This window comes from Neoarius graeffei, chromosome 19 (assembly GCF_027579695.1).
Source record: "Neoarius graeffei isolate fNeoGra1 chromosome 19, fNeoGra1.pri, whole genome shotgun sequence".
NCBI classification, from domain to species: domain Eukaryota; kingdom Metazoa; phylum Chordata; class Actinopteri; order Siluriformes; family Ariidae; genus Neoarius; species Neoarius graeffei.
Genome location: NC_083587.1, coordinates 27,636,438 through 27,644,711, shown reverse-complemented (window position 1 = coordinate 27,644,711; position 8,274 = coordinate 27,636,438).

The following is an 8,274-nucleotide window of genomic DNA, read 5'->3' as shown; positions in this document are numbered from 1 at the left end:
CAACTTCAAGGCAGCCAGAATGTGGCTACTTTTAATATGCTCTACCATCTTTTTATTTTTTTCCCCACAATAACATGCTTCCAAATTTGAACAAAGTTCAGAAAAGTTCAGCCAGTCAGGTCACAATTATAGGGCAAGTAGGAAAAACATGAAGAGAGGACAAAGGGCTGATTGTCAGAATGCAGGCACTTACAGATGTATTTGCAGGAAAAAGTGGCGAACAAACAGTACAAAGCCAAATTGTGAAGCAGAAATTGTAGTCAGTAGGTGGGCGAGGGTCGGTCGATCGGCAAACAGAGTGACGTAGACAAAACCAGGAAGAGTAAATGTAGAAAGGATAGCGAGAGTCAATAAACAGGAAAATAGGCAGAGATAAAGGCTCTTAAGCAAGGCCATTAGTGGTGCTACAATTGAACTGAAACTTCGAATGAAGCATCGATAGAAATTTGTGAACCCCAAGAAACACTGAAGTTCCTTGATCGAGGTGAGTACTGGCCAAGACATGACTGTGGACACCTTGGAGGAATCCATGCTGACTCCTTCTGAACTGATGATGTATCCTAGGAATGAGATTTGCTTCTTGTGGAATTCACACTTTTCAGCTTTGACATAGAGCTGGTTTTCCAGTAAACATTGGAGAACTGCTCTGAGGTGTTCTTGATGTCTTTCTTCACCAGGGGAATATATCAAAATGTCATCAATGTATACTATGTCGTAGTGGCCCAGCATGTCCCTTCATATGTCATTGATCAGACATTGGAAAACACTGGGAGCTGAAGAAAGGCCATATGGCATTACTTGGTATTCGAAGTAACCAGTGGTGGTGCTAAACATAGTCTTCCACTTGGCACCCTTCTTGATTCTTATCAAGTTGTAGGCACTGCACAGGTCAAGCTTTGAGAACACTTTTGCTGAGCAAAGCTGCTCTAGAGCAGATGGAACAAGAGGCAAGGGATAAGGATATTTTACTGTAACTTGATTAAGCCCTCTATAGTCAATACAGGGCCGGAGGCCACCACCTTGCTTTTCAACAAAAAAGAAGCCTGCTGAGGCTGGTGACTTGGAGGGATGGACGTATCCCTGATTGAGGGCTTCCTGAATGTATTCCTCCATAGCCCTGTGTTCCTTCTGGGAGAGAGGATAAATACAACCACGGGGAGGTGACATACCTGGTATAAGGTCCATGGCACAGTCATATGGTCTGTGAGGAGGTAGCCCACAAGCTTTCTCCTTGCTAAAGACTTCTTGCAGGTCTAGGTAACACTCAGGGACATTCTTGATGGAGTCTGGCTGGGGGTTCTCCACCAATGTGGAAGCGATCCTGAGTTGTGGGTGTGCAAGACAGTGTTGGAAGCAAGTAGGTGACCACTGCAGAATTTCTTTATTATGCCAGGAGATCAAAGGGTCATGAAGTTGTAGCCAAGGAAACCCCAGAATGATATCTTGATGTTCAGTAGATGTTACATAGAGAGAAATTTGCTCAGAATGGAGTGCCCCCACCTAAATGAGAATGAGAGTGGTTCTGATGGTTACCCAGCCATCACCTATGGGTCTTCCATCAATAGTTCGGATGCTTATTGGACTTTGCAGAGGGATTGTGGGTAGGTCATACTTCTGGACAATCGTGTCATTGATGAAATTCCCCTCTGCCCCCGAGTCTATGAAGGCAGACAAGACTTGTGTGGAGGATACAAACTTTAACAAGACAGGTACTTTAAATGACTATGCATTACATTTTCGACCTGGACTCACCGCCTGGGTAGTGGGTTCCATGGGCTTGGAGCATGCAGGATGGATGGGACATTGATTTATCTTATGCACTGAACTTCTGCAGTAGAAACAGAGACTTTCTTTCTTCGTCTTTTCTTGCTGCGATCTTTTCAGGTGAATGTGAGACACTTCCATAGGTGCACTTTCTTCAGTGTGTAGAGCAGACTCGGAGGTTTCCTTGATGGAGGGTCGGCTGGCGAGCAAATGATCCAGCCAGATGGCTAGGTCAATAAGGGAGTCCAGTGTCAGGTTAACATCCCTGCATGCCATTTTGTTAAGTATCTCAGGGCAGAGGCCCTGACGAAAAATGGCTTTCAACTCTGGTTCATTCCATCCACTGGCTGCAGCAAGAGTCTGAAAGTCCAGGGTATATTCTGCAACTTTTCTTGAGCCTTGCTTCATTTTGAGGAGACTCTCTCCAACTTCGATGCCCTCAGGTTCATGATCAAATACTTGTTTGAAACACTTGAGAAAATGCTCATATGAAGTTGTATGTTCACCTCCTTTTGTTCCATACAGCGCTAGCCCATTGTAGTGCCTTACCAGTGAGGAAGGACAAAAATTTGGCGATCTTGTGTTCATCTGAAAGACGGGCCATACAGCACTAGCCCATTGTAGTGCCTTACCAGTGAGGAAGGACAAAAATTTGGCAATCTTGTGTTCATCCGAAAGACGGGTCATAGTAGAGAAATACAGTGAGCACTGAAGCAGAAACCCCTTACAGGCAGTAGTACTTCCGGCATACTTCTCAGGAACAGGAAGCTGCAGCATGGCACTTGAATCTGTCTCAGGGTGTGGAAGAAGGGCCTGCAACATCACAGTTGCTAGTTGTGTCATCTACATGTTGAGATCAGCAAGCATCTGTTGATGTTCTCCTAACAACCTTCCCTGAGCGTTCAGAGCGGTTTGTTTAGCTTCCTCCGCTGCATCCATGCTTGGGCGAAGTATCCTGTCAGAATGCAGGCACTTACAGATGCATTTGCAGGAAGAAGTGGTGAACAAACAGTACAAAGCCAAATCGTGAAGCAGAAATCATAGCCAGTAGGCGGGCGAGGGTCAGTCAATTGGCAAACAGAGTGATGTACAAAACCAGGAAGAGTAAACATAGAAAGGATAGCGAGAGTCAATAAACAGGAAACCAGGCAGAGATAGCAAAGGCTCAGTATGGACTGGGAAAGCAGAACAATACTTCACAATGACGCAGAGTCTGAGGGGGGTTTAAGTAGCGTGGTAGTGATTAATCAAATGAGCAACAGCTGAGTTCAGTACTTTGGTGACACGGGGCACTGTGAATCTTGGTCGTTGTAGTCTTGGGTGGCCATGTTTGTAGTCTAGTTAGCGTTGTTGGTTTCAGCGCTCCTACTGACACTAATAAAAAATGAATCTTGTTAGTGAGTAAACATGGAGATTTACATCATGTGGTTGAATGTTTGAATATTTAATTTTGATATTACTCTGTAGCAGTGTAACTAAAAGTAATACATTGTGTATTTTTGGGACAGTGTGTGACATCCCACTTTAATTCTGCCCACCTGCAGTCAAGTCCAGGGTTTGTAACTTAGCGATACTGTCACTAGATTTGGCATATTTTAGACCCCTTTACTGACCCAATCATTGATCACCATTGTGCCCAATAACAAATCACTAATCACCACTTTTCTCAAGGACAAATCACTAATCAATGTTGTTTATTGTTTATTGCACATACAAGAACAAAATTGGCTCAACAAAATATAACAAATACAAAGACATGCAAGGGAGGCCTGAAACCTGATGTTTTTTTGAGAGCCTCCCCTTATTAAAATAAAAAAATGACAATATTAAGGTCAACTTATATAAAGCATAAAATTAAAAAAAACATTAATAATTAAAGTAATTGATCAATAGATAGCCAGGAAAAACAAGCATACAATTTGCTACAAGCAAATACCGTATATGAATACATGGTAAAATAACAATAATGACATCGATTTGCTGAATAAAATGATAGAAATAAGCTAAAAATCAACTTACTGAACAAATCTAAAATTAAACATGAAAACATCATCAATTATGAACGATTAATTGATAACAAGGATATGGAAAGATAGATCAGTGTAATTTTGTAATTGGATTATTCAAGATTTCCTTTATCAGTTGCTTCTTGCAAAGGGGCAAAGACGTACTGTTTTGTAATTGTTTTATAGCCTATTCTATACAAAGGGCCCTCTATACATTAAAGTAAACTGTCGCTGATTAGATTTGGTTAGACTTGGTCTTAAGTTATTGCACTGTCTTGTATTGTGTTTGTGTATCTGAGAAATGTGATGCTACCTCTGTAATGTACTGGTAAACATGAACTTCCATAGATGATTTTGTGAACAAAAAGGCTAATCTGTAATTTGTTGATGTCATATATTGTTAATACTTTTAAATCATGAAACAAATTTGCTGAAGGGAATATATATGACACATTTGAAGCAATCCTAATAAAGAGTTTCTGTAATAAGAGCAGTGGCTTTAGCATTGTTGGATAAGTGCTTCCCCATATAATATTACAGTATGTTAGGTATGGGTAAATCAAGGTGTAGTATAGGGTCATGATTTGGCACTAGATCACCATTGTTCCCAAAGACAAATTACTAATCACTATTCTTCTCAACAACAAACAACAAATTACTAATCACTATTCTTCTCAACAACAAACAACAAATCATTAATCACTATTATTCTCAATGACAAATCATGAGTCACAGTTGTCCTCAATGACATATCACAAATCGCCATTGTTCACAAAGACAAATCTGTAATCGCCCACTACTTGTGACTGGGTGTGTGAATGAGGACAAATAGTTTGAAGGTCTTCTAAGTGTAGTTCTGTTGGACGCTTGTTCTTCTATGAGCTTGCACAGATGCTGACATGACACTTTTTAAAAATATGTGTGGACATCCTCTTTAATTGGATTCTGTCCTCTGTTTCATGGCTGCTTGACAGAGCAGCTGTATCTCACCCGAATACTGAGACCCAGAAACACTGTGCAGTGTAATGTGAAAACTTACAGCTGTGTGTGTGTGTGTGTGTGTGTGTGTGTGTGTGTGTGAGAGAGAGAGTAGGTAGTTTTGTCATATGCATACGCGTGCACACACACACACACACACACACACACACACACATATTTTTAAGAAAGCTACAAATGCAGTTGTGCAAATTATTATTATTATTATTATTATTATTATTATTATTATTAAGAAGAAGAAGGTTAATAAGAGGAAGTAAGAAACGATATTGCTCAATAACCAAATAGTGTCTCTTCACCCTGCAGTGTGAGAACTGAAACCTGCAACTCACAGACACACCAAAGAAAATAATAATGGAGCTTACATTTCAAATGTGTGTGTGTGTGTGTGTGTGTGTGTGTGTGTGTGTGTGTGTGTGTGTGTGTGAGAGTGAGTGAGTGAGAGAGAGAGAGACAGAGAGAGCATTATTATTGAAAAATAATGCATAAAAAGGTAACTTGTAGATGCTCATCCAGCAACAATGTACATTTTGATGTATGTGATTCTTTCTTTCTTTCTTTCTTTCTTTCTTTCTTTCTTTCTTTCTTTCTTTCTTCTACATTTGTGCTAAACAGCACTGCCAAGGTACACACTCTCAGTTTTCAAAATAAATTGAAATGACAAATGGTAGTTCTTGGCTTATTCACATGTTGTTAGTATCAGGTGATAAATCTCAAAGCGAATTTATTCCCAGTGTGTTAAATTGAAATGGAAGAAAATACAACCACCCCCCACATTCCAGTTATAAAAATGATGAGAAATCTGGTTCTGTCACCCAGATAACTCATGTAACTCAGCAGAACTGAACACACCTACAATACTTAAGCAGAGTTTGAAATGCTGTGCCTTTTTATTTAAGGATTTATAAACAGTACTGTGCAAAAGTCTTAGGAGGCCTATTTTTTTTTTCAGTACAAACTTAATTATCAAGTCAGTACAAAAACATTTTCAATTTCCAAACATTATTTTTCCAGCACAAAATTAAATATTATAGAAAAAAAGTTTGCATGTCAGTACAGAAAGCAACACATTATATGAGAGGACTTTTTAGACATATATACAGTGGGGCAAAAAAGTATTTAATCAGTCACCAATTGTGCAAGTTCTTCCACTTAAAAAGATGAGAGAGGCCTGTAATTTTCATCATAGGTATACCTCAACTATGAGAGACAAAATGAGAAAAAAAAATCCAGAAAATCACATTGTCTGATTTTTAAAGAATTTATTTGCAAATTCATCTCATCTCATTATCTGTAGCCGCTTTATCCTTCTACAGGGTCGCAGGCAAGCTGGAGCCTATCCCAGCTGACTATGGGCGAAAGGCGGGGTACACCCTGGACAAGTCGCCAGGTCATCACAGGGCTGACACATAGACACAGACAACCATTCACACTCACATTCACACCTACGGTCAATTTAGAGTCACCAGTTAACCTAACCTGCATGTCTTTGGACTGTGGGGGAAACCGGAGCACCCGGAGGAAACCCACGCGGACACGGGGAGAACATGCAAACTCCACACAGAAAGGCCCTCGCCGGCCCCGGGGCTCGAACCCAGGACCTTCTTGCTGTGAGGCGACAGCGCTAACCACTACACCACCGTGCCGCCCTTATTTGCAAATTATGGTGGAAAATAAGTGTTTGGTCAATAACAAAAGTTCATCTCAATACTTTGTTTTATACCCTTTGTTGGCAATGACAGAGGTCAAATGTTTTCTGTAAGTCTTCACAAGGTTTTCACACACTGTTGCTGGTATTTTGGCCCATTCCTCCATGCAGATCTCCTCTAGAGCAGTGATGTTTTGGGGCTGTCGCTGGGCAACATGGACTTTCAACTCCCTCCAAAGATCTTCTATGGGGTTGAGATCTGGAGACTGGCTAGGCCACTCCAGGACCTTGAAATGCTTCTTACGAAGCCACTCCTTCATTGCCCGGGCGGTGTGTTTGGGATCATTGTCATGCTGAAAGACCCAGCCACGTTTCATCTTCAATGCCCTTGCTGATGGAAGGAGGTTTTCACTGAAACTCTCATGATACATGGCCCCATTCATTCTTTCCTTTACACAGATCAGTCATCCTGGTCCCTTTGCAGAAAAACAGCCCCAAAGCATGATGTTTCCACCCCCATGCTTCACAGTAGGTATGGTGTTCTTTGGCTGCAACTCAGCATTCTTTCTCCTCCAAACACAACAAGTTGAGTTTTTACCAAAAAGTTCTATTTTGGTTTCATCTGACCATATGACATTCTCCCAATCCTCTTCTGGATCATCCAAATGCTCTCTAGCAAAATTCAGACGGGCCTGGACATGTACTGGCTTAAGCAGGGGGACACGTCTGGCACTGCAGGATTTGAGTCCCTGGCGGCGTAGTGTGTTACTGATGGTAGCCTTTGTTACTTTGGTCCCAGCTCTCTGCAGGTCATTCACTAGGTCCCCCCGTGTGGTTCTGGGATTTTTGCTCACCGTTCTTGTGATCATTTTGACCCCATGGGGTGAGATCTTGCGTGGAGCCCCAGATCGAGGGAGATTATCAGTGGTCTTGTATGTCTTCCATTTTCTAATAATTGCTCCCACAGTTGATTTCTTCACACCAAGCTGCTTACCTATTGCAGATTCAGTCTTCCCAGCCTGGTGCAGGTCTACAATTTTGTTTCTGGTGTCCTTTGACAGCTCTTTGGTCTTGGCCGTAGTGGAGTTTGGAGTGTGACTGCTTGAGGTTGTGGACAGGTGTCTTTTATACTGATAACAAGTTCAAACAGGTGCCATTAATACAGGTAACAAGTGGAGGACAGAGGAGCCTCTTAAAGAAGAAGTTACAGGTCTGTGAGAGCCAGAAATCTTGCTTGTTTGTAAGTGACCAAATACTTATTTTACTGAGGAATTTACTAATTAATTCATTAAAAATCCTACAATGTGATTTCCTGGATTCTTTCCCCCTATTCTGTCTCTCATAGTTGAAGTGTACTTATGATGAAAATTACAGGCCTCTCTCATCTTTTTAAGTGGGAGAACTTGCACAATTGGTGGATGACTAAATACTTTTTTGCCCCACTGTATATATAATGAAGGCTGCTGGATTTTGCTAGAAAAATAAAAAGAAAATGAACAAACTGTACCTGAGACTAAGGGTCCTCACACTAAATATTGACTGTTTTATTTATTACCATTTACTGCTTTTTAATAGTATATTTTTTAAATGTAGAAACATTTAATTCAATTTAATTATTTTTGAAGGCATCTTTGCTTTATAGCATTTCTTTGCATGTGCCTAAGACTTACATGACAGCTCCAGCTCTTTTTTTAGACTACGTAGTGTACCATTTTCCTTGTTCTGCTACCAAAACCCTAAAAATATGGTGCTGTGCTACAAACTGGGGTGGCACGGTGGTGTAGTGGTTGTCACTGTCGCCTCACAGCAAGAAGGTTCTGGGTTTGAGCCCAGTTACCAACAGGAGCCTTTGTGTGTAGA